The sequence below is a fragment of the Columba livia genome, chromosome 16 (genome assembly GCF_036013475.1).
Source record: "Columba livia isolate bColLiv1 breed racing homer chromosome 16, bColLiv1.pat.W.v2, whole genome shotgun sequence".
Lineage (NCBI taxonomy): Eukaryota > Metazoa > Chordata > Aves > Columbiformes > Columbidae > Columba > Columba livia.
In genome coordinates, this window is record NC_088617.1 from 11,876,563 (window position 1) to 11,904,404 (window position 27,842).

The 27,842-nt window shown below is 39.9% G+C and overlaps 1 long non-coding RNA gene across 1 annotated transcript; it reads right to left on the minus strand.

The window, feature by feature from the left end:
- Positions 1 to 18,908: 18,908 nt before the first annotated feature.
- On the minus strand, positions 18,909 to 27,135 carry LOC110355791 (uncharacterized). The gene is made up of 3 exons (XR_002408699.2): positions 25,944 to 27,135; positions 24,361 to 24,500; positions 18,909 to 21,375 (listed from the first exon to the last, which is right to left on the minus strand). It is a non-coding gene; the product is annotated as an uncharacterized LOC110355791 (long non-coding RNA).
- Positions 27,136 to 27,842: the final 707 nt, after the last annotated feature.

Consider the following 27,842-nt stretch of genomic DNA (forward strand, 5'->3'; position numbering starts at 1 on the left):
GAGTTTTAATCCTCCCCCAAAGTCTAGAAAAGTGAATTAAATTGGTCCCTTTGGATTTTGTTGGACTTTGGATGAGGCTCCCAGACAGCAAACAGAAAAGGTTCTATATGACTTTGTTCCAGTTCTGCACACTCAAGGATTCCAACTTTGTAAGTCGGGCCCTGTGGAATTGTGGCAAAATTATATTTAAATGATAAATTTGGGATCTTCTAATTGTCTTTTTTGTTTCTTAAACCTATGTAGTTCATATTTTCCAGCTGCCCTGCTGTGAGGGCTAGAGACTTGGTTTATATTATACAGAGAAACAGAAAGTCTCAAGTGTTCATACGGCTCCTGAAGCACAGGGCTTACCAAAAGCACTAACTGCCACCTAAATTTTAATAAAATGCAGGTGATGTAGCAAAATAACAGCTAATTGTATTTCAAATATCAAATGCTACAGATTATGATCATTTGGCAAAAATTTAGGTTTTTTTCATGCCAGTTTTCCAAAACAGTTTAGTAAATCACATTCAACTAGCAAATCAAAACATTGTAGGAAAACTTGACTCCAAATGGATATTTTGCCAAGAAACAAGGAGTTTAATATTATTTTGTGTTTATATTTATGAATATTCTCTACCCTGCAGCTGGGAAGTGTGATGTGAAAGCTCCCAAATAAGTGTCCATAGTTTTCCTACATGCAGACTGGTAAACTCTCTGAATTTTAGGCTTTGCTATTTATTTGGGCTAGATAAAAATAAATATCCACTCCAGTCTTACCTCTGAGCTCAGCTCTTCTATGTACCAGCCCAAAACACACCCTTATTGTTGCAGAATTGCTTTCAGAGTAGGCCACTAGCAGCTATAATACAGGGTAATGAATTTCATATGGGCAGACTCTATGGCCATCAAAGCAATATCTCTTTATATAACTTTATCTGACGTGCAGCCGTGATTTGGGATTTTGTGTCTAGTTTTGTTTGCATCTGCTGCTGTTTCAGGACATGACCATGGAAAGGGTGGATGGTCTGTGTGACAGAAACTGGATCAGGTGCAGCCCATCCACATGAGAAACTGGGGCATCCTTGGATCTGTGCTAAGTGCAGATCCAGTGGGGATAGTTGGGAATTTGGACAGGCATGAGCGTATCGTTGCTGATTCAGGAGAACCAACTGAAAAATCCAGTCGAATAAATGAATCTCACGTTGCATTCAGAAAGTCATAAAGTTCCTGATTAAGCTATCTGCTTGTTATAAACTAGACTCAGGGCTTAGGTATGTCCCAAGAGGCCAAAACTGTAATTCTGGCTTGTGAGAATAAACTGCATTGCTACAAGTAGCTCTACAACTGAAAAACAAAGGATCAGCCATTAGGTTGTTCATCCATTTGTTAAAAACTTTAATGAAATGTTTTCTTCAGGAGCAGGAATAAAACAAATCAGAACAAATAAACACAAACCACAGTTTCAGTGAGTTTGAGAGCTATTATGGCCCATGAGTTATGAATTTTAACAGGTTCTGGAACAATGTCAGAAGAAAAATGGGGTGAAGCTTGCTGTTACAGCACAAGAATACTACAGTACTCTAAAGTTTTATTTCAGGGTATTTAGTCTTTTATTTTGTGGCTTTATGACACCAATGGGTTGCATTATTTGCAATTTGCAGGCTCACAAAACTAAAATATAGTGTGCTTACATTTTGGAATTTAAACACATTTTTCACAAATAAACCTAAGCAGATTGGAAATAATACAAGAATCTGTTCATTTTACTAGAAGAATTTGAACAGAAACTGGGCACGATTTCAAAGTCAAAACACAATACAAAACTTACTCGGGTTTGTAGTGCTGCAAAGATGCAACCGGTTGTCATTTATTCACTGATCATTAAATTAGAGCAGATTGGTATTACTTAAGTGGCAAGATGAAATCAGCATTCCTTTCCTGTGGTCCATTTTCTGTTTATTGTTCTTATCTTCTGTACAAGTGGATAAGGAAAAAAAAGTAGAGCCAGAACATAAGCAATTACAAGGTCCAAGTGCTCTTGCTTGCCAGCGTTAAGCCAGATCTATTCTGTGTGGAAAGAGACACTGAATGAGAGAAAACTGCATTTTTCTTCATATGAATCATCCTTCCTAGTTCCAATAAAATTCCCATGGAAACTTCACGGCCATCCAGCAGATCCTGCACTACTTTTTAAAGGGAAATGTGTTTTCAGGTTTGCCTTGGGTTCCTATTGTGCCATCCATGATCCGTAGCAGTACAATTCCAATAAATACAGTGAGTACTCAAGCATGGAAAACAATCCAAAATGTTTTATTTCTCAGTGTAATGGTAGCTGGTTCCCCCCAGAAAGACTAGCAGAGACACTAGGTGCAGAAACTAAAGATCTGATAATAAAATTATTGGCTGCAGAAACCTTGCTGGGATCAAATGTTGCTTCCCAAATTCCCAGAAATTACCTATATCCTGAAGATCCTATTATTTATTTATTTATTTATTTTAATTAGTGTATATATATATTGACTTTGATGGGGTCAGGTCTGCCCCACAAACATATCAGTTTATCGGTTTGATTTTCCTGCACTGCTCTGAGCATTAACAGGGAGCTGCACCAGGGGGATGGCGCTCGGCATTGCTCCTGTTCTGGGGTTCTCCTTCCTACCGCACTGTTAAAAGTTAAAGCCAGGCTGACCTGTTACTGCATCTGCTACAACTGCTGACTTTTGCTAACGTAACTACTATAGGCACTGACTCATCAGTGACATAACCAGGCTGACAGGGCAGCAAGATGGACGCAGTCTCTTCTAGTCAGCCAGGTCCTTGTCTGAATGTAACTGGGGAAAACAATGCGAGTTCTAGCAAGAAAAACAGAACATTTCACTGGTAGCACTTGCCCAAAAAGGGCTGGGTCTCCTGTCGTAAAGTTTGTTGGCTGGGTCAAGTATTTTGATTAATTTTGATATAGTAGGAAAAAAAAAGGTTCCCAGAGATTTTCTGACTAATTTTGTTTCTGCAATAGGAAGGTAGTAAAAATGCTATTGAACTCTGCGCTACATGGAAAGTAACAGCAGTCACCAAGCAACTAACTTAGGAAAAAGGATGAATGTTATTAGGAAAACAGGGCTATTAGCAAAGCCAAACAGAGCAAAAACATACAAAAAATCAGGACGCCAACTAGTTCTGGATGTTCCAAAAAAAAAAAAAAAATCACTTCAAAACAAATTCCAAAACAAACAACACTCTTCACTGAAAAAAATCCAAACCAACACATCAGCATTCTAGCAATTCCTGCCATTGAATGTTTGACTCTTAAACAGCACATATTTTAGGAGGAAGTATTTGAGCTATATAAATAAAAGGCATCCAAGAAACTTTGTTTTCCTCTGAAATGCAAGGCCAATAACTTATCTCTTATTAACAAGTTCATCTTTTGTTTCCCCAAGGTGCTTTTTTGTGTGTGTGCTCTTGGCAAAATTGCTTGGAACAAAAAGAAAGCAGCTTCCCCTCCTGTTGTTTTGCTGCCTTTGCAAGCATTTATTTTCATGGAGACAAAGCTGGGTTTCCTCTGTGGTGGTGTGTTGCGTGAAATGTCCCACCATTCCTATGAATGGAGGCTCCTAAAGACAGGCTGTTCTGTTTTGAACTTGTTATGACCAAAATAGAAAAAAAAAAGTGCCAGCTTGTCAAATTAGGAATTACATGAGGTCAGCAAATCTGGGAACAACCGCAACTGGAGGAGAGAGAGAGACCTAATTACCACTTGGGGGGAGGGAGAAAGGGTGGACCTTTCTGAAGCCGCTTTTGATCTCTGAGCACGGTGGGGAACTTAAGACGAGTCTCCCACTAATTTTGGTGGCAAACGATCAGGCTTTAATATGCCTAAAAATAGAATTAATGCTGTCCAACATTCCAACTTGCCTTCTGCACACCACACAATTATTTCTGCCGGATGCATAAACAATTTGAATCGTGAGGTTTAGCAGCGCCTTAAAATCCTGTGCCATCTTCTGACCTTCTTGGGTTTTTATGTAGTACCTGTCACTGTGACATCAAAAGCTGAATTCTGTGAAAGTGCAGCTCCGAGCAACCTCTCGAAAGGGAATTCAGCCTATTTTGGAGAAGTTTGGCATCACAGTACAATAATTTTCCCACTTGGACCTTTGTCCGGCCTCAGATGTCATCAGGCACAGGGGTTTCATTCAACTTGGTACAGGAATAAGGACGAACTGTGAAATCCACAGCCAGACCCAAGCAGTAAGTCCAGAAGCGGTTTTGATTTATGTCAAAGTATAGTATTATTTGCATGTATAATTATAGAAAGCAGTAGATAGTCTAGCGTAGTCTAGGAGACTGCAGATACAGCAGTGTCCCCAAACTCCTGTATTCTCATCCTAACACAGGGACTCAATTTGCTTCTCCTGTACATCTTCATGTCACAGCCCGGGCCTGGCAGAGCCCGGGGAAAGTGGGGAGATGCTCTCCCTCCTCCCGCCAGTGCTGTGATGCTTGATGAATTCCTGGATTATTTTATTTATCGAGTCCCATCTACCAGAGTCCCAAGATTAAGCATAAAATTTTACTTTCCTAATAAAAAAATAGAAGGTCATCTGCATTTGTTATTTCAGAGGGAAGCTAAAATTAAGATTTATATGCAGCCAAACAGTTGAAAAACAAATGAATAATTATTGTATTTTCTAAGAACCTTATGATTCCTAAGCCAGCTGGGGGTGTGAGGGTAAAGGATGTCCTGACTTCTGAACACTTGGGAATGGCATTGCCAGTTGTTTAGACTAACACAGCTTAGAGAACATGAAAACAGGAGGTTGTTTAGTCCTCTGCCTCGGCTCCCAGAGCTGCACCACAGAAGATTGCAGTTCTTCTTTCTGTCCTTTGGGTTTATGCAGATGCAGAATTCAAATTAGCATCTAGAAATTAACCAACTATTTATTCAAACCAAATTCAACCAACTAATTGTTCCCAAGCTTTTCCCTTCACTATTCATTATTTGGTAGGTACAATCGGTCCCCTAGGACCTCCATCATATGACATGCCTTTTTTGGGGGGCTGGATAATTAGAGTGTGAAAGTATAATAAACAGTGAATACCAAATTTACTTGGCAGCAGTTAGTTACAGTCACAACCACTGTCTCTCCCCATCCCCTAATATCTCTGCTAATAAAAACTCATTCATGCCAGTGCTCACAAATAGCAAAGGAAATAGCCCACAACATTGAATGTGAAAAGAAAATGTTCTTTGCAAATATGTGCAAATTCTACCGTGTAGGCTGCATTAGTTCTGTTAGCCATGCGCAATGCCTGGGGATGTGAAGGTGACAGATAATTCACCCGTGTTTGCAGTAGCACATAAGTCAACTATAATAAATGTGACATCTTTGAATCATTACATCTGGAAGTTGCTGGCATATTTTCACACACATTTTCAAACTTGTACTTAAAATATATTCCAACCTTACGTTGTCTCTGACTAGTGAGTTAAAAGTCCAACATTCTGATTTGTTAATTTTTAACCTGGGTTTGTAAAAATTGTCTGATTTTTTTAAATGAAGATGTAAAATTAGCAAACCTTCCCCCCTCCCCCCCCCAATTGAATGTAAAGCACACAGTTAAGCAGCACTTGAACAACACAGTAATAACTAAACCAGATAACCTATCTGGGTTTAATCCAGCCTGAACAAAGACAGCAGTTCAAGATGAAACTGAAAGCCAATCTTTAATACACGAACTAGTAAAGACAGCATTTGATGTAACTTAAACAGAATCACAAAAGCTTAACAATTGTGTGGGGTTTGTTTGTGAATTTCAACCTTCTATTTATTGCAAACAGAAAAGAAGCATTTTCAAAGAGCAGCTGAAGAGTTTACAAATCAAATTGCACGAATGTGTCTAATCTGGGAAGAAGGAAGTTCTAACTCAGATACATATGTTTTATGCAACAGAGCTGTTTATTTGTAAACCCTTCAAAATACTGTCCAAAGTTCATTCTTTGTTCAAGGTAAGAATGTAATTGCACTGCCTGTAACGCAATACAAGTAACAAAGTTAGGATTCACTAAAGAAAGACAATTTGGAATTAAGAAAGAGCAATTTAAACAATCTTAATGCCTCTCTTCCCTCCCCTCGTTCTTAATGACTCTCTCTTGTCCCCTTAAGAAATCTTTGAAGTAAGCCAAAAAGCACGAGCGAGCCTGTTTAAAGGTCGCGTGTATCTCAGCTCCGCTTCCCCTTGCTGCAATATGTCTTTGATAATCCCAGGAGTATACATGGTTGTTTTACATTTTAATCCAAGTTTCATTTTTGGGGGAAGACACATCAATGTCCAAGCTTTATAGACAAACTTTGATATGTGTTTAATATTGTTAATTATACTCTTGTTCAGACTTTGAAAAGCAATTCAATGGAGATTTATTTGTAAGCACAGAGCGTACTTACGGAGAAATAAAATTAGGGAAATAGGAAGGCATATTGAATATAGGCACTCCTTCTGCAAAGATAAATGATTTAGTAATGAATAGATTCTTTAGGCCATAAAAAATCCATTTATTTTCTTTTGAATTTCAACTAGAGGTCTTGCACTTTCCCACTCAGCTATAATCAGTTAAAATTAGAATACAGAGAATGAAATCAGTGTACGGGCAGAGCAGACAACAACCAAAGTGTGTAATAACAGAAGCTAAATTAACTGACATTTTTAAAGAGGCAGCATTTCCACAGAAAGGTACTTGTTTATTACCATTCAACATGGTATGAAGATGTGATCTAAAACACACACTGGTTTTACAAATTATCTGCCTCATAACAACATGCTGCCAGATTTTAGTCAACTCATTAAAATGAAGGATCCACTTGACCTCTTCTGTAATTGTGGAAACGAACCAGAAATATGATTACTCCAATAACTTTGAGAGTTACTCCACATTAAGCTTCCCTTATCAAGGAATCTAATCTTGCAGCAGAGCGGACACACCGAGTGGTGGCTTCTGCATCCCTCGCGTTTCCCTGTGTTATGTCTGCAGGGCAGAGAGCTGGCACACACCTGTGCGGCACAACGGAGCCCCACTTTGCTTTGTGCCCCACTTCATCCCTCGCTTCAGAGGGGATGGACTCAGCAGAGGTGGCGACATGGGAGCTTCTCCAGGTTGTATCTGCACAATAGGGAATTCTGGCCCCAGGATTTGATGGCTGCTGGAAGGGGCAGCTCTGCTGGGACATTTCTGTGGCCCAAAAGCTTAAACTCAGCCTGGGCAAGCAAAATAGCCTCGTTGGGATTGACTCAGTGGCTGCACTGCAAATAGGCTAAGCAGTGATCAGCTACTGCACTGGTACCATTTCCCTTTCCCTCTTACATTTCTGTGGTTCCAGGGTCTGGCTGAATGACATATATATATATATATTTTTTATTATTATTATTATTATTTTTTATTTTTTATATTTTTTTGCTTTTTAAATATGAACTGCTTTACTACTTTTGAGCCTGCAGGGACTTCTACTATTAAAAATGTCCCACTGAGGACAATAGCCAGAGCGGTTTGCATAATTACGGGCTTACTGAAACAAGGCAGGCAGACTGGAGAAATGGAAGCAGAACTGGCTGTTTAATTTTGTATTACCTGTAGCCTTCATATTTTGGCATTAATGTCAGTAAGTGTGTCAGGAGTTGGGTAAATGTGTTGAAATGAGCTGGATGATTACCGAACAGTGAGATGGAAGCCAGTTCTGCAATAGCTCCATTCCCAACACTGCTGCTGTTTCTCCTTGCTATGAAGAGATAAAATACAGTTGTCTCCAGGTCCAGTCAGACCTCACCACCTCCCATCTGTTCTGATTGCTGCATTTACCACCCTATTTTCATTAGATAATACAATTTGCCTTAAAACACACTTCTGAACACCGGAGTGGCTCAGGAATTAGCAGGTGCTGAGATTTTTGCCTGGTTGTGGCCAGGCTCATGGCTGGAAGCAGTGGCTGGATCTGCCAGTCCAGACTTGGTCCTCCTCATCTTCAGGCTCAGAGTGTGCAGGGAAGTCAAGTGAAGGGACTCTCTGCTGTAAAAGCCAGACTGATAGTTCCAGTGTTTTTTAACAAACACAATTCAGGCAAAAGGACAGGGGTTTGATCTTCAAAGGGCTTTCTAAGTTGATGCCTATAAAAGTTATGAACAGTTGTATGATACTTTGAAAACACACAGCTTTTAGCGTTTTTGTCTGTGCAGATTAACTGGAAAAGTCTGCATCCCATTCAGCTACCCTGAAACACTGAAATACCTGGATCCTTTTTCTCTAATGATAATCCATCTAGTTTAGAAATTAGAATAGAAACAGGAATATAAAGGAATAGAAATTAGCTTGAAGAGAGGCTGAGTAAAGTTTGTCTTGACTTTATCTTGTTATTGTTTTCTCTTTCCTCATGCTGCTCACAGGGCTGTAAGTGAGTTTGGTCCTCGAGCAGATCCTGCCCTGGGCACACATCTGGCAGCTGAGTGCTGCAGGAGGCATCCTGCTTGTTTATAACAGCTGAGCTTGGGAAAACACATTTAAACCAAAAGGATCTCAGGGCTCGATCCATACTTATTATCTATAACTTGACCCATGGAATTCCTGTATATCCTGAAGCCCAGGAATTTTAACCTAACAGTTTATACATGTTTAAAGACAAGAGCTTTTGGTTGCACGCTGTAGCTGCTCAGTAGATGACTATAAATCTAAGCAAATTGCTAAAGACTGAAACTCCAGAAGGCAGGAGGAATGATGCAAACAGAAGGTCCTGTTCTGACTCAGTCATTTACCAACTTGTGTTACATTTTTATTGCAGGTCAAAAGTCGACAGAGTATGCAAATTTAAAAAAAAAAAAAGTTCTTGTTTTGGAAAAATACACCATTTTGGTATATATAATTACACACTAAAGAGCTTTTATGCGCAGCCTCGTCTATCTTGGATTTTTGCATAATTTGAACTGAAAGTGGCAATATATGTAGAGCTCATTTATTCAAATTATACAGGGTTAGTGTTTTCCCTCTCTTGAACGTGGTGTACCTTTTGGGATAAGTGCCAGATTCAAGAAGGGAGGAGAAGCATAAAAAGAAGAGGCTGGAAGAAGACTACAGAGATACTTATTCCACTTTCAAAATGTCTTCCAAAGCCTTGTGAAAAATTAGATGTGTAAGTTAAATCCTCTTCCCTTTGTAAGACAAATATATTCTCTACAGATCTCAATAAATCCAGCTGACATTTGCCATATTACTCATGCTATCTAAGGTGTACAGAAAATTGCTGTCCTCAGCTGTGTAATTTAATAGAAGGCACTTCTCTGCATCCTTAGACACCAAGTCTTCCCTTTTCACTTGCTATTCTGTAAAATGACATATGTCAAACACATTAGCTTGAGAATTGACTTACCTTGGCTACGTGCACAATGTTACGGATTTTACTGTAAGGATTACTCACTGGGCATCCTGTTGTAAAAGGCTGTGAATAGATGTTATCATCCATCATAATCCAGGCTAAACATGTTTACACTGTGGTTATCCAGTAAATGAAGTGTCTGTATTCAGTTTTGCACTATGCTAATGAGCACTTAAGATGGTTAAAATCAAAGGTATGAAACTCCTGCTAAACTAAAATCTCCAATGCAGCAGAATTCCTGTGCCAGACTGGATGGTGTCAGTCCTTAAAGGAAGGCAGCTATAGAGCAGTCTGTTAAGACTTAATTATTCCCTGACACATAATGATTGTAGCTTGTACTGAAGTTGTTGTATCTGCTCATGTGCAAAATGTGATCTCCCCTACCTACCTGCAGGTTACCAGGCAGGGGGGTTGCACAAATATGTCTATTGAGCAAACTGAAATGAAAATGTGTATTTGCCATGAGCGCTCTGGCAGCTCTCAGCTAAGTGGGAAGCAGGTTCTTCACTCCCAAATGCAAACTGGGTGCAGAATATTTTAATGTATTTGCAGATCTTAATGAACTATTCTTCAAAAGTGAAGTTGCTATATTCACCCATTAAGTGCAGCATAATTTTATGCCAACATGACGATCTGCTCAAAAACCTGTAAAAACACACATCGCATCAACATGTAAAAGATAAGATTTGTGCTTCTGTGGGTGTGATACAGGTTGCATAAATGGAGTAATTTTTGTGAGTCTAAATTTCCAAACTGTGCTTCTGTAAGCAGGGACAGATGCAGCCCAGATGTGAGCTGGACATTTGAACATTGTTCTTGCCCCGAGTCGCTGCAGCTCGTGTGGCCAGGAGACACGTCCTCCTCACCGTCCTGAGCGGGGCCAGCGGTGGCTTCTCAGGTTTGTGCTGGTGACCCAGTTCTCCTCGAAATACAAAGTGTCGTTGACACTGTTGTGTTTTTTATGCAAACGGTAGTTTTCAAGCTTTCAGCTTGTGATTCCCATTGCAGGCTCCTGTGCCCATTTCCTTCTGCACTTCCAGGTCACTAACCCAGCTGGGTCACGGGCTCATCTGTGGAACTGCTGATTTAACTTATCATCGTAACTCCATTGCCCAGCTCCAATGAAGTGCTGTGATTAGCAGGATTTATTTTTCTTTTCTAATAGTACATATGTTATGAAAAAGAAGTGAAGTTGGTCTTCTGTTCCTTAGGAAACAAAGATGCAGTGTTCCTTTTGTAATGAGATGGCCTCAAGCAACGAGTAATAGAGAAAAAAAAAAAAAGCAGACATCCACTTTTTAAGACATCAAACATTAAATTGTGCTATACAGAAAATCTTATAACAGCCCCTGCTACGCTTGTTCTATCCCCATGATGGGCCATGTTGTTGCCCCAAGGAAGTCCATAGAAAATTCCCATTAGAAAGTTGTTTCAGTGCTGCTGAAGGGCAAGTGCTGTATCTCTACGTGGTATGTTTTGAACTGTTCTTTCTCCGTGGCCTGAAAAAGAGCGTCACTGCTTCCACATGTAAAATATGAACTCCCAGTGATACTCTTCCCAAATGCTAATGCACAGCTGTGGAGTTTGGATATTCTCGAGCTGACTCATTCTGCAACACAGCAGATTCACAGAGATGAAGTGGAGGAGGGGCAGTGCAAAATAGCTCTTTCAGGAATTAAAAGAACTCCTAACCCAAAGTATTACTATTCCCTTACAGTATTTCTTTCATTGAAAAGTTTGGGTTTTAATGACCCCTAATTGATTTTTTTTTGGCTTTGCTTTGTTTCAACATAAAATCTATGTCACTCTGGCACAGCCTGCCAGTCTTTTGTCTGATGTTACAAACAAATCCAGCCAAACATTAAGATTCATAAGGGGGATGGGGGGAAGCACAGCTTCTTAAAGCCACATCAAGTATGTTAGAGACAAAACATTTAATTTAAATGTTAGAAACTAACACAAAACAGCTTCAAACCTAGTAAGCAGAGTTAGCTAAGTAGAAACACATGTTCTTTTGACATTTGTTTTCATGACAATTAGAAGCAACGAGTTTTCAGCTAACATTCTTGTTCATCTCTTTGAGGCTTTGGCTAATACATTAATTCAGAATTACTGCAGAACAGGTGCCGATTGGAACAGTATAGGTAATTACACACGACTTCGTAGTATGTAAGGCAAATAAGCCAAGTCTGGTTCAGGCACGTACATAACTATATACTCAATGAGTCAAGCAAATGAGGAACACAAAACGCTTTCATTTTTATGTTGCTTTGACCTCAGTGTATGTTTTGTTCTAATGTGTTTTGCATGCTCTGATCATCCTGATCACATGCATGTGTCTCATTCACTTGCAGAGCATATAGTTTCTTCCCCCCATTTGAAGACAAAGCCCTGTGACAGCTTGCAAAGACAAGAAGAGGTTTTTAACTTGGTGCCATTAGCTGGTTGGGTTTGGTTGTAACAGTTTTAATGTCAGCCCAGAGCCACTGAGAGGATTAACTTGTTAATAAGCTCTTCCTACCTTTTTTTTTTTCTTCTTTTTCTTAGCCAAGAAGCGATTCCTCACTTTATTGAAGTCAGTGGAAGGTTGCAGGCTTTCAACAGGGACAAGATGTCACCCGTGGTTAGAGACACAGTGAGGTTTCCAAAAGGCAGCCGGTCTGCCATACCCTGCTGCCTGCAGGGACGTGACAGGGGGACAGGGCCCATGACATGGGCTACCCTGAAATTCATTGTTCCAGGAATAAAGGACCACAATTTGGCCAAAGAAAGGCCACCTCTTTTTTTTGCAAATACAGGTGGAACTGGATTGAGGAGCCAAGGGGAGAGCCATTAATTATTTGGCTTGCTATTCCTGGGTGCCTGAAACAGGTAGGAGAGGTAGGAGTGACCGTGCCAGCAGAAATGTCAACACATGCACACCCCAGTCCCAGCTGGGGTGGAGTGGCCAACATCCCTTCCCTTTGGTCTGGCACAGGTGCAATCCTACACACTGTTTTCCATGCTTTGCATCCCATTCCTTCCTATTGCCTTTGGCAACCGTGTGCCCCATCGAGGCTGGTATCAGTCCTAAGGGGAGTGACTTGGTGAGGGTCTAACAAAACAGGTTGTGTCCCAGAGCATACAGAACAGGGAGATGTCATGGGAAACATTCATAGAAATTGTATTAGCACCTCTGAATCCAATTTTCGGAAGAGCTGTGAGAACTAGAAGCACACGCTGCTGTTGCTATCAAGGGATTTGTCATAGTAGGTGAGATTTTCAAGAAATCCAAGTGGCCTGTTATTGTTAGCCAGTTAATAATTATTTTTTTCTTTGTTTAAACAGATTTACCATGCTACTGAAAGACAGGAGTAATCTTAAAAGTCTTGCTAATGAGTTAGGAAATGCAGAAACACCACACCCTGCACTTGATTTATTTCAGTCGTACAATGGGGTTGTATGTGATGAAGAATGCAGATGGTATCATATGACGAACCCTTTATGGATCAAGTATGTATTAAATGGGTATATATGTGACTTTGGCCTTGATGAAAGACCAACAAAAAGCTTGGCTTACTATCCTGAAATCTTCAAAACTCCACTTCAGCATCCATATATGCTCTTGGCATACAACCATCTGTATACACAGAGCTGTTTTTTTTTCCCCATAGAGCATAAACATATTATCACAGGATGTCACAGCATTGCTGTCTATACGGCAGGGCTCCTGCTAGTGCAGCAGATGGGTGAAGATCACATCCCCCATCGTTCTCACTGGTGCCATCGCAAACCCGAGCAAACCGGGTTGTTTGTGTTGGCGTCAGCCGCTGCTGCGCCTCCCCAGTGGAGGTGTGTATTTGCAGAGGTGTGCATATGTTCTAATACTAGGACAGATTTAATACAACTATGGGAATGAATCCCATTCCATGTAATAAAATAGGTAAAACCTTATTAGAAGTATAAGACTGAAGTACAGATTCATGAATTGACACAGTGCAAGCATGGTTTCAGCGGCAGCGAAGGTTCTCCTGTTCAGCCTGTATCAGGACTCCAGCAATCACTCACCCTCTGACCCAATCAACTCACTCAGTGTTAAAATGCTTTTGGTTTTATTTTTCTTTCTTTGTTCCCACTTCTCCACAATAATGTCTACACATTATACACATATATTACATATTTTAACACAGCAGTATTTTTTCACTTCTAGGAGAAGGAAGCAGTGCAGTACTGCCCAGACAAGCCACATCTATCTTGGGAGGGGTTTGCCACTATAACTGGTGCAATATAGCGACATGACAGACGATTTCTCTGTGCTGGGACCTGGGCTGAGGTGTGGCAGGAAGCGTAAATACCTCAGCGGGTTGCTCCCTCCCCACTGCATCGAGCCAGCTCCAGCACGCTCTTGGGGACAAAATGTTGTCATTGCCATGAAATACGAAGCTGATCTTACCCCATGCTGCTCATCAGAGTCCCAGCAACGGTTTTTGCAGCAGCAAGGTGTTCACTTAACATCAAAATCAAATTATTTTACTTTGATGACCTTTATCCTCAGTTGGATCTGGCCTGGTATAGTCAAACTAGGAGGAACATCGGTTAGACAAGCAGAGAAACTGTCCCATAATTCCAGTTTGCTAAACCTGCAAAATGCTCCGGAGTCAGCCAGAGTGATTGTTGATATATATAAATGCTGCTATTATAATGCCGTTAAATTACGCCTTTTATCTGATGATCCTATGCAGTTTATCAACACTGAATGATGCCCTCACAACATCACTGTGAATCTCATAAACAACTGAGATAAGATAATGCAAAAGAATAGAAGGAGCTTTATACCAACTCTGTGCTTTTTAACAAGCTGTAATAAATTGTGTATCACGGGGTGCAAAAACACTATATAATTGCCTCTTCTGTGCCAATGCTATACTTTGTATACATGATTTTCATTTAATCTCACTTATTTCTGAAGTCTATTAAACCAATTGTCTTAATCTCACTTATTCTGTAGTGCTTTTGCTCCATGTAGCAACGGTATTAATAAAATCCCTCTGTAAACACACACCAGCTGGAGCAAGCACCACGAGAACTGAGAAGGGTGACCCCACATGTGCTGCATTATCCATATTCTTTTTATTAGAGATAAATATTTTGCCTGGTCCTTGCAGGAATGCCTTCTCCTGGATGCCCTGCTCTTTCCTGTCCTACAGAGGACCAGCAGCTGCAGCAAATCAGGCAGTTTTCATCCTCCTCCCCACCCCATGGGGAAGTGGAAATTTCTCTTCCCCTCCCCTTTTCTCTCTGTTCAGCCAGAGGTGATAATCCCCTCGGAATGCAGCATTTAGCACTTGTCAGGTATATGGTAATTGCTGCATTCCCAAGGGATTAAATCTGTGGAATCTAATTACAGTGGACTGAAACCTCCCCATAAGAGAGGAGCTCGGTGCTGGGATGTATAAGATGAGTGAAAGTCTATGTCAGGGTAAGAAGGGGCTGAGGGAAGTTGAGACCTTTGCCTCTTCCCTACCCAACATAACAACACAGTGGTCCTTCTGTCTGCTCTTTTTGGGATGAGCACGTTTCCAGCTGTGTGGGCAGATGGGCCTATGGGATGGTGCTGAGCTCTGGCTGCCATTCCTGAAAGGTCTAGGCAGACTTGTATTAAAGTCTGAAAGACCCTGTAAATTGGGTTTTCGTCTTATGGTTACAGTAATGTTTGAAATATGAAGGAAAAGGTTCTTTTTGCCCTCAACAGGAATGCAGGGCAGGCAGGAGTGGGGTGAGGTGGGGAGGCACAACCAGCCCTTTGGGAGCCGGACAGACTTCAGGCCACCCTGAGAGCAGCGTGTCCATGTCCTGCATCCACAGGGACCAGGTCATATGAAGTCACCTCAGAGCTTCTCTTGGAAGGGTGTTCCAGGTGGCCCTAATGACTACAGACTTCTTTACTTCTCCTTAAGTATACCTATCATGATGATCTTTATCTCCACTTGTTCTCATAAGAACTCTGGATTGTGTTTATTTGTACATCCTCTTGTATGTGTTGAGTTTTGCATTTAAGGTGGGCAGTAGTTTTTAGATTTGACCTTGCTAGTGAGGTTTTTAATTCACTGAATAATACAGATGCAACCCAAACCTCACTGACTGACCCCAATGGACTCATAAGGCTTGATCAAACACAATTTAACTAAATGGGATTGCAGTATACATCCACAAACATAACCTCTATACGCTCATCTACATTTGTTCATAAAAAATGTATTATGGATAATCCAAAACAGCTTCAGTTGCTACTAAATTGTCACCTAGAAGCATTCTAGTTCATTTCAATTTGAAGTCAGCAGAGCATATTGCAAAGGAGGAAAAGAAAATTCAGAACTATGCAATAAAATATACTGATCTATAGATGGTATCAGCAGAAAAAGAAGGAGACAGGAAGAGGTTTGTTTACAAGAGGAAAGATCTCACTGCATACACAAAGATGAAGTGTGTTATGTCAAGATACCAAGTAAGCTTCTTGCTCTGTTTTATTTAGATCAAAAAAGAACAGATGTGCTGCAAACTCCTCTATATAAGCTACTTCGTTGCATTCAGTTTTCCAGTGGATAATTATATTTGGAGAGTGAAAAAATATATATATCACCTTGATACCTCAAATCAAAGCCCATTGTAATTGTATGTCTGCCTATTCTAAGGAAAGGGCTCCCTGATTACTCTGTCTAATACTCTGAAAACATGAGTTCCAAGGAGATGAGTTTCTCCTCTATTACAATCTGCACCTGCTGACTCTGTAACTGACAAAACACAAGTGGGGGATTTTAAACTGTTACTGCCTATCTGCATTATTTGTATAATACTACCAAGACTGTGTTGCCAAACAACAGTATTAGAAATAAAGCTGCAGAAATGGCTTCCCAAAGCCTCAGATTTTAAAAATACTGGCTCCATTTTATTTGTTTGTGACTTTTGAGACTGTATGTATTCTCGGTTCATATTTTCAAGCTTTTGTTTTCGCTCAGAAAGACAAAAAGAACTAAAGAAATAACTTGGAGAAAGTACTTACGGTTCTCATGGAAACACGACAACGTTTCTGCCTCCCAGAGCTGAATCTGAAAAAAACCCCAATATTGCAAGACTTGGCGACATCGCTGGAGTTAACACACTACGCAAAACATCACTTCTGTTGTCTTTGAATTATTGTTGGTAAAATAAAGAGATCTACAAACAGTTCTGCAATTAAAATATTAAAAATTGTCTGTACAAAATATTTTAAATTGTATATAGGAAAACTTGTGCTGAGAATTAGGAGACCTGGCTCCTTTACTGGCTCAGCCACTGGATTTCCATATGACTCAATTTCATCAGTTCTTTCCATCTTCAGTTTCTGTATATATGAAGTTGACTTGTAATGCTCACTAATGAATTCTTATAACATGCTCTGAAATTCTTGGGTGGAGGTCATATACATGTGTAGAGTATTAACCCATGTTATTAATGCTATGACTAAGAAGCATGTATAATTAGAATTTGGAAACATAACTGGACAGTATGTATACAGCCTATTATAGACGCTCTCCCAGCAGGGAAATTATTTTTAACTATACCATTGATTTATTTTCTCATTTGGAGTAAAGTTTATCTGTTGCTTGATAGTTTGCTCCGAAACAAAGAGGGAATATTAATTCCTTCTATCCTTTCTGGAAATGCTTTTCTTCTACTTTGGGAAATGTTGAGTGTTTAAATCCCAGAATTCTTAGTTAAACATTAGTACCAATAAAAATTAATATGAGAAATGGATTGATAATTATTTATTCACTTACTCATAAATCGTAAAAAAAGTGATTGACTCTGGCATACCTATTATCAGCTAAGCAGCGGAATTAATTTTACATCTATGTACTCCATCTCCTTTTTGGAATTTTGTTCTATTTTTTTTTAATTTTGTCTATGTATATTTGGAACAACATTTTGATATGCAGTGGTGTCCTTTTGTGGTTTCTTTCCTCACATTTTTTCTTTCGTATTTTCCTGTGGTCACCCTCTATTACAGTGTACAATGATTTTAGACAAGAGGATGCACGCAAAACAAAGATGTTCATTTGAACACAGGCAGAAAAGCAAGAGCATGTTCTAACCCAATCTCCATTAGTCCACAAGTGACAAATTACATCACGATCACCTAAAACTTCCTCTGCTACTGCAGTGAATTTTTGCGTGTTATTTATGAACTGATGCATTTGACTCCAGAAGTGGCTGCACTTCCCTTCATGAAAAATTCACCGTACAGTTTTGAAAAACTCATTTAAGTTAGCTCACGTTTAACTTGATCTTTGCTCAGAGTTTGACTGGGTGTAAAAAACAAGCGAGGAGTTGAAGAGCTAGCCCACTACCTGCAAAGCATAAAGTGTTGCTTTGTCAAGAAAAATGCCTGTGTACACAGAGAAAAGACTCTTTGTGGTGATGACCGTCAGCTAATATAACATCATGTGTCCTCCAGAGCCGGCTGGCAGAGAAAGTGTTAAACATGGCTGGCACAGGGGAATGTAGGGCAGGTGAGAAGAGTGATGGGATGGGCTGAATAAAGAGGCAGAGATGGTTTTGGTGGATGCTGGAGCTGGGAGGACAGGAGGTGCCAGAGCTGGTGGCATCAAGGGATGTTTCTGGGGAAGGTGATGGTATGAAAAGAGTTGCACTGCTTTCTCCCATCAGCCTGCCTCTGTTCTGCAAGCCAAATCACCCCCCACACCCACACACACAGTTTTAGTGCATCATCAATATCTTCTCCCACTTGCTTATAGACCAAGTGCAACTCCAGCCCCGTCCTGTCGGTGCTGCCCAGTTCCTGCTGGGTGTGCTGGTCTCTGCCTTGTCAGTCCCCTGGCCTGGGAGGGACATGGTGCTTATTGCAACCCTTGTGTGTCACAGACCTGTTCTTCTGGTGGTCACTGATGTGACTCGCTCTGCGTCCCAGGTAAGAGATCCTGTGTTCTCCGCTCCACACACACAAACCTCCATTTCACGTTACTCTCATGTCAGAAGCCGTAGACTTTATATATTCATTTGGGGACCTTCAAAATATAGTAAGTCCGTTCAAAACTCTAAATGAAACAGGCACTGAAACCCACTCTTAATACTGACACCGTGTTTAACCTGTGTCCTTACCCCTGTAATCTCTGCAGGGGTCAAAGTGGAGCAGGGAGGAGGTTTTGGTAGGTTTCTATGAACCTGCTTTTTTTTCCACTGCTTTATTTATTGTAAAGAAGATTAACTCTCAGTAGCTTTGCAAATATCTTGTGTTTGTTTGTTTTCCAGTAGCTGCAAAGCTATTTAAAAGCAGGTGGCTTGTTTTTGTTTTCTGCCAACTAGGAAGAGAAATAATATTCTGAAAAGTTATTATATGACCTTTTCATAAAACTTACTTTGAAGTATCCTATTTTTCTTAGTATTATTAACTACTAAGCTACTGAATGTTGTAGGTTGGTGGGGTTTTTTTGGCTTGTTTTTTTTTTTTTTATTTTTTTTTGGGTTTTTTTAACTTTAAATCTGAGTCATAACATTTATGCAATAATAGCAGCAGAGCCTACTAGCTAAAAACAATTGCATGTGAATCCAATCCCTATTAATTTTGATTGCAAATTGTCACTGATTGATGAAATTGGCCTAATAGTTTAGTGGTTCCAGCTGCATGTGCCTGGACACCTGAAAGGCATCAGTGAGTGAACCTCAGTGAGGTGACCCAGGAGGAGATGGTGGTTCAGTGTTTCACCCTCCAGAACTGCTGTTTTCAGGTTGGTTCTGAGCTTCTGGCTGTGTCTGAGTGGTCAAGACATGTTGGGAGACATCTCCTTGGTCTGTTTTTAGAGGAAAAAGAATTTTATTTCTTGAGTTTGTGATTTTTATTTTTTTTTTTAATAAGTACTAGATATTTTTTTTTTTCCTTCCTAAAGTATTGAGTTAACTCGAGCAGTAATTTGATATCTGATTACAGATAACTGGAAAGTGTGACCCATAATCTTGAGCTTGATTGCTAGAGAAATTTGGACAAGTCCAGATGTACACTTTGTCTTTCTCGATCAAGCGCAGTGAACAAGAAGTAGGTTTCTGCTTAATATTGGAAACATGCATGGATGAGATTGCCAACTGTCTACACAGAGAAAATGAATTTGCTGAGGATGAAATTAGCAGTTTGCTACTGAGCTCAGGGTTGCAGTGAATTCAGAAGGCAAAATACACAGGAAACCTTGGTTTAGTCCTCCAACTCTCATTTACATTAAAAACATGCATATGCATACCTATTGAAAAACATCTTCAGAAGTCGGCAGTTTAGGGCAAATTTGCAATGCAATATGTAATTTATCTTAGGGAGGCTGTGAGATGACTGGTCATCGTATGTTTAAATCCCGCAGCTGTGGATTGACTCATTCCCGCACTCTCTGCCATTCTGCCTTTCTAACGTAGCAACAAGAAAGGCACCTGGAAAAACCGCAGGCAAGGCCCCGCAGTTCGGCCCGTCCCAGCTGCACATGTGCAAAACAGAACTTTCTTTTGCAAATACTGCACAGACACCAGGACTATGGGGTCTACACACATAGCCGCTGTATAGGGCAAGTTAAAGAAATATTTTGCCTAAATCTTCCCTCAGACATCACTAACACAGGTGACTGGAGCTCTCTGCATACACAGAATTAGCAGGCTTTTAAAGGGAAAATAACACGTCATTAGTAAGAAATGTAGCTGTTATTATAGGTGCTTAATGAACTTTGCTCATGGTGCGACCTGTGATTGTGATGGAGATTTAGGTTTTATTTTTAGGAGCATCAAACTGATGTCACTGTGACACTGCGTTCACAGCTTGGCTTTTTATGTTGCTTTCCTGAGGAGCTCACCGATTTCTTCATCTCATCAAGTCAAACTATCAGAGTCATTTAGAAAACGAGAACAGAGGATAAATCACACTCTGTTATTGCCAAATTGTTCCACACTCTTGCCAAATTTTAGGACTTTTTTTTTTTTTCTTTTACTGCTTGAAACAGTATTCAAAAATATTTTTAAATTTAAATTGAGTGGGGGAAGCAGGAGAAGAGGGGAAAGGGAAGAAATATTTTATTTGTCAAAACAAATGACATGGTCCACATAGTGAAAAAGAACACTACAGTGCTGGATGCTGGTTATAAAAACCTGTATTTTAGTACATTAATTTGCAGTCATATAACTATTGGCAGGTTAAAAAGAATTGAATAGGTGTTTTTCCCTCCCCCCCCCCAAAAACAAACAAACAAACAAACAAAACACCCTAAAGCCAGCTATTTCTGCATTATTTCTAATCACTATGTATAAGCTCTTTGCTAGGAATACATGGTGTCTGTTTGCAGACTGCAAACTTGTATTTCTGATGATAAATCTGCTGAGGCATTGGCTTAGTTGTGAGCACAATGCGTGGGTAACTGGATGGTGTTTCATGTACTGGTTTATATCTAAATTCCAACAATATGTTCCTAATGTTGCCAATTCTGAAAATGTTTCACAAATGTTAGTATTAGACCTTAAAGTTCGGGGGAAAAGCAGGAAAACCTTGAAGCTGAAAACAGTCCTATCATGAGACAGAAAAATACACATATGCTTATTTTCAGATATATATTGAGGTCCTGTTACCTTTTTTTTAAAAAAAAAAAAAAAAGTGTTAATGGAGTTATAATACAACAATAATTCTCATCATTAAAACATATATATACATATTTAACTTCTCCATTCGCTTCTGAATGCAATGTACCTTTCTACCAAAAATAGTAGTGGGTATTCACAGCTGGAATTGTACTGGCTGAGGTGTCCTGTGTGTGCCAGCGATTTCTGAGCAGGTACAGCACTTAATTAGACCCCTGGTGTGAAGTTTGCAATCAGGTGTTGGAGCAGTTTCAGTTACAGTGTTGTGGTGAATCATTTCCTTCTGATGCTTGTGGTGATCAATCATGTGGGGCCCTCTTCTAGATTCTCACTCCGGCTTTAGGACAAAAGACGTTCGCAAAGAAAAACAAAATATTATTCATCTGGGTACCCAGTGTGTATCTTGTATCACTTTGATTATTTTCGAACGACAAGATTATACAAATATTTTACTTTTAAAAATTTACGTATTAGTGTGAAATGGGCTTTATAAGGAAACGTTCTAGAAAAAATAAGGAAGTCTAAAATACAAAAACTATATCTATTTTTGAAATGCTGGGGGGTTTTGTTTGGTTGGTTTTTAATTGCTAGACTTCTGAGCATTCAATATCTAACCAATGTAACACTCAGGAAAACGTCCTGATTTTCCACAGGCAGCTTTTAAATTGCACATGAAACTAAATACTTCACTTTTCTTTCTGAAATCAACAGCAACACAGGCCTGTACTTGTATGACCACGCATATTTCCTTATACAGAAAGCACGTATGAAGAATTTTCACCTGCAGCTATTTTGATAAATTGATTTGGATTCAGGAATGCATCTCTATTTGAGACCACGCTTAAGCGTGTGGTTAACAACACGCACAAGGTAATACTTAAAGTTGGTCACGCACTTAAACGTGGTCTTGAGGAGGGCAGGATTTGAGCATGTGTGAAAGCGATTTCTTGGCTTGTGGCCTTTGTCATTGCAACCCCAAAATCTGCCCGGGGAATGGCAGCAGCACGCGGCAATTGCCGCAGCCGAACCTTCTGTCCTCAGCCGTGTTTCAATATATAAAATAATGGCGTGATGATGAAGGCCTTCAGCTCTCAGGGGTTTCAGTGGGAATTAAGGATCATTGGAGGTGGCGTAACTAACAATATTTGCATAAAAATGCACATGGGAAAAAGGGAACAGCAACTGGATAATAATAATGATAATATTCCAGGCCTATTTTTAGTGTCTTCTGCATCTTTTTAGCTGACTGCTACGTTCAGGATGGATTTTGCTAGAAATATAAATGAACTTCCATTTCCAAATAGTTTTTTTCTTTACGTGACAGTAATAAATTATGGAAAAGAATTTTTAACTTTTCCCCATTGTTTCCTCCATTTTCCAGATCTGTACCCTGGGGTCTGGGAAGATTATTAACTGTGAAGATTGCTTGCTTTCCATTGCTATTTATAATTATAAAACGGTTAAATGAATAAAGAATAAGGAACGTGACCTTGTCACCCTAACTCATGAGTGATTGTCAAGTGAGGTATCCCAATAGGTCAAATACTGAAGTCTTCATTTATTTTTCCATTTTATCTTTAACTAAAAATGGAAATCCTGATCTCACGAACACTTCTGCACATTCATACATTTAAGCATCAGCAAGAGAAGTCTACACCTTAAATACATACGTTAGAGAAGGGAGACCTAAGGAAATCAGAAGTCAACCCCACTGACTTCAATAGAGGTTTTCCCATGAAGAATTGCAGGATCGGATTCCTGGGCGATACAAAGGGAGGTCTACAGAAAGTGCTGGGGGTGGGGGAGCTGTTAGTGAAGATATAATTAAAGTTGCAACAGTAGTTACTAATGATGGCTTCCGATGAAAGAAGCAAACTATATGCCAAGTAATCCTGAAGGTCTCCGCTCTCTTTTCTGTTTAATTTCTAACAAAAAGGATCCTTCCAGAAAGTGAGAGGAGGGCAGGTCTGGGGGATGGGTGCATTTGCATTTTCCTAACGGATGGGGGGGAGATTACAGAATAGTGATAATGTGGAGACACTGGCACTTGAATGTTATTGCTCCTGCTACAGTATTTTGGATAGCCAGATCAATATAACATTGGCTGTCCTTGCAAAACACAACAGGTCAATAAATAAACTTGTCGACATTTTTCTAGCTTGCCGTGCTGGGAAATAATACAGGTTACTAGAGAATTGTCACCTTTGATTTATAAAGCTAATTAAATGTAGGTGGTTTGCTTTCTCTCAAATCATTTGGCAAATTAAAAGATACAGGGGAAGAAAATTCTACAAGTGAAACAGAGAAATACAGTATATCTGAATACTTTTCAGTTTATTAAGACATCTGACCTCGATAACTACAACTGCTTTTAACACAGCCCCTTAGTGTTCCTTACCCTTTGTCTACTGACAAAATACGATATTCAAAATAAATCTGCAATGAAGCAGTTTTAAATTAGTGTTTAAGATTCTAGGAATTAATTCCAACTTAAGTCTTGGGGCAACACATATCTTCCCTAGTGATTTCCTGCTTTTGCAGCACTTACTTTTCTTTATTACTTTGCATGATATTATATTAATAATACTTGAGTTTATTAATTTCATTTGGATTCATTTCATGTGCGAACTGGCTTTCCTCTTGCATTAACAAACATTTTCGTTCAAGACACCATCCTTCTAATAGAGTTTGGAAATGTTACACGCTATTTTCTCCTGTTGTGTTATGAGGGGCTCCTGCAAACTGAAGGAGCAGTTTCAGGGATTTTTTAAAAAAAACATTGACTTTTTCTAATCACCTTTGGCTTGAAAACAATGAGAGTCCAGATGAGAGTTTCTAATATTCCATCTAATTAGGATTCCTTTGTTTCCTCTTTTTCAAAAACTTGGATTAGGGTCGTCTGCATCTGACTGCAATGGCCCAAACTGCTCCCAGTGACACTCTGCAGCCTTTCTCAAGGAAATCAGAGCCTGGCTGGTACTTCCTGAATATTGAGGGATGAAAGGGGGTTTGGACAGATTCAATCCTAAGCAACCTGAAGCAATGAATGGGGGGAAATGAAGCTGACTTGTTAATGGAAATTTCCCATATTTCCCCTCAGGATTTTGCATTGGAGATGATGGGTATTGTCTCCAAAGCTGTGAATCAATATATTCCTCACAGCCAGTGGCTCCCTAATCCACTCAGCCCTTCCTTGGCTATGAAGAGCTAACCTGGGGCTGATACATTTCTGTCTGGGATTTTTTGGACAGAAATACGTGCACATGTGCTGTGTAATGGCATGTAGAACAGACCTGATGTATTTGGGATGCATCAAACTTACCGCACGTGTGTGAATCAACTATACATCGCGTGCTGAATAAATCCAACATTTCTGAGAAAAGCTATTGCATGGAAATTCCAGCTGCACTGCCCTTCTAGCCAGGATTCCCAGATGAAGGGCAAATCCAGCCCCTGAGTTTCCTGGAACGAAGAAGAAAATGACAAAAAATTATTTCCTCCATCTTGGTGACAAAAATATATGTGCTTCCAAATACCTCAGCATAGAATAGCCCTACCTAGCTAATCCCACACTATTGCATCTTCCCATTTTTTCTTCCTTTGGCCAATCGCTGACAGATCCCTAGTTTTGGTTCACTAGAAGATGTCATATGGCTACTGTACAGTATTCTTTAAGGGTTTTATATACATGGTCCAGTGGCTTTGTCTCATACTTGTAGTATCTTGGGGGAAATACTGTGCCTCTCCAAGCCTCAGTTTCTCCGCCTATAAAATGGGTATGGTGGTGCCTACCACTATCTGTAAAGTACTTGTAGCATTACCCAGCAGTGGGTCTCTTGTTCCTACAGCCGTCTGTGACTTTTAATTAAACCGTGGATGGTTCGAGGTAAGACTTGTGCTACCTATGCAGACTGTGCCTCTTTAAGTCACTCACTCCTACACAGCACTTTTAAAAGCCCCACAAAACTCAACGTTACCTTTGACCTATTCCTAAGACACAAGAGATGAAAGTCTAAGACATTAACATAGTGCAAGACTCTTTCTGAACCAGCTTCAAAAAGTCCTTTTCCTTGAAAAATGATCAAGTAGAAACAAAGGCTGTTCAGACGATAAGTATTTTTTACCAAGAACAATTTAAATCAGTGAAAATATTTATAAAATTAAATAGTAGATGAGTGTAGTGGATCTGTTGACTTTAGGTAACTGGCTGTTATTATATTAAATACAAGCCACACTGTTAGTACAAATCCATTATCATTCAGCACGTGGCTTCTCGTTCAAAGCAGTTAATGCAGTTATGAACCTTTAAGAAGGATTAGTGATGTTCCTCCCTTAGAAAAGAATCCTTTTCCCTTTATTTTACAATTTGTGATTTTATTTTCAAGGCTGAAACAAAGGCAAGGCTGTACTCTGGCAAGGAGACGTGCAGCTTAAGGCTGACAGCTGGAGTACTGTATATAGGATGGCAGTTCTTGATTTGTCAGCATGTTGCTAGGGGTAGGGAAACAGAGAATATAGTAAAATGCCTACTGAGATATTCCTGTATCTCACGGTACATATGCGCACTGGCTCTTTCCCTTGTCTATCTATATTCACTGCAACTTCTTAAAACAAAATTAAAAAATCCTCTTGATAAACCCAGAAAGACACATCCCACGTTTCCTTTCTTCTCTCTGCCTTTGTGCACAAATCTAAAAAGACACAGAACGAGGGGCAGCACAGAAACTGAGCGTACAGGAAAGTCCTGGGCTGGAGGAAGAGCGCAGCAAAGCTGAGCTCCCGGGGGGCAGCATGAAAGGAGAAGGGGGCGGTCAGCAAGCTGACACGGCCGGGGGCACTGAAAACTATACGGTTGCATTACTTCAAAGACCGTTCTGTACCAGGATCCGGAGCAGGATACAGAACCTTAGATCTTTTTGGTGTTGGTGCAGGTAGGAAATGCAGAGTTCTGATTTCTCCTGAGTGCCTGTGTAGGTAAAAGGAAATTAAAATGTGCCCAGTTAGTTGTTTCCATGTATAATTATCTGGTTTACATACCCAAATTAAAATAATTACATGCCTAAAGCAGACATTCAACTTCACGCATATTTGCAAAACTCCATTGAGTTCCTATTTTCTCTTGAAAATCCAGCTTCGATAACAAATGTCTAAAACCATTTTGGTCTCTAGCCCAGCAGAATAGACTGTTGAGCCTTTCTTATACTATACAAAATGATCCTATTTACTAACACCTTTCGGCATTTGCTAAAGGTATTTATCTAAATCTGCATATGCAATGCCAGAGGACACAGCACCACCAGTTCACACGTTTTTCTAAACTCCTGTGCGCTGCATTAGTTTTAATTCACCACGCAGCCTGATAAAGATATAATGTCTGAAGCAAACTGGTCTGTGCTGTTCCTGCAGCAGGGGCAGGAACACTGCAGCAGGAAGCATTTTTTCACTCTCATGGTTTACAGTGTCACCAGAAGTCCTTGATAAAGCCACGGTTGCATCTGTTGGGCAAGGATTTTGTGAGCACCAAAAGCTGTTATTAGGAGACGTGGGTCTGCTTCTCTGCAATATTAATAGCTTGTTACTGCAGTATACTCCAGACATTCTTCTTTCTTCTTCTAAGTATGCATATACATATACTTTCCAATTATTATATATAGACTTTACAAATGTCCTGCTTTCTTAATCACAGAAACAAGCTGTCTTCTCCCAAACTGTGCTAATAGAAACTTCACTATTATAGAACTACAATATCCTCTAACTTTGGAAGAATGGTCTCATATAAAAAGGTCCCATATAAAATGTTTATACTATTTAATTTGCAGTAACACCACCTCAGATGAATAAACTGAGAGAGGGTTACATTCCAATTCTACCTGTCATTTCATTTCTGATGGTTTAGTTTTTGCATTTGCTTCCACAGAATGTCACATTCCTCTTTGTCTGATGCCAGTAGCTTAAGCTTAAAATGTCCTCAGTTGCATGTGTTACTGTGAGGCCTCACGGTGTCTCGTTGGAAAAGAGGCTTTTTAACTGTAGAAAAATTTCCACTTATGTTAATTTATTTTTTAAAAGCCCTCTCAAAAGCTTCTATGTGAAGCAATAGCTGATTTCTTTTGAGAGGAAAAAAAAAAAGTCATACAGGAAATAATGTAACAATGGCAAAAATGAAGCAAAATCTGATGATTTACTTTGAATACTATCCTGACACAAACAGACCACAGGGAAGGTATTACTCTGTCCCATATACAAAAAACACCAGTGTCAAACTTTAAATTTCCACGTGAGTGGAAATCCCGCTTGTTGACGGGCAGACTGGAGGGGCAGCCTGCCCATCGCCGCAGGATTTCGCCTCCCAGAATAGAAGGTTTTAAAATCAAAACTCCTCTTAAGCACGGTAAAACACTGTGGTGAAGTCACAGCTGCTGGAAATTTCTGTAGCTCCATTAAAGGCAATAGTGTGATATTGATACGCACCAGCTGAAGCTCTGAGCAGCCCCCGTTGCATCCCAGCTGGGAAAGATACTGGTAGGGATGGTGCCCTGGGTAAGCAGGAACTCAGCATTTTATTACATTTATTATAATATGGCAGGTTTTTTTTCTGATACTGGCTGGCTATTGAGAGTTTTCTGGCTGAGCCAAAGTATTGACAACACTTCCCTTGTGGGATTTTTGGGGAAATGTCAGTGTAAATCAGCACTGCGGGAGCTGTGGGTGCTGTGCAAAGAGGCTGCACTTTGGGCTGGGTTTCGAAAGTTACTTGAAAGCTTCTTATATCTGGGAAGTGTGGGTTTTTCTGCTTCCCCTGCC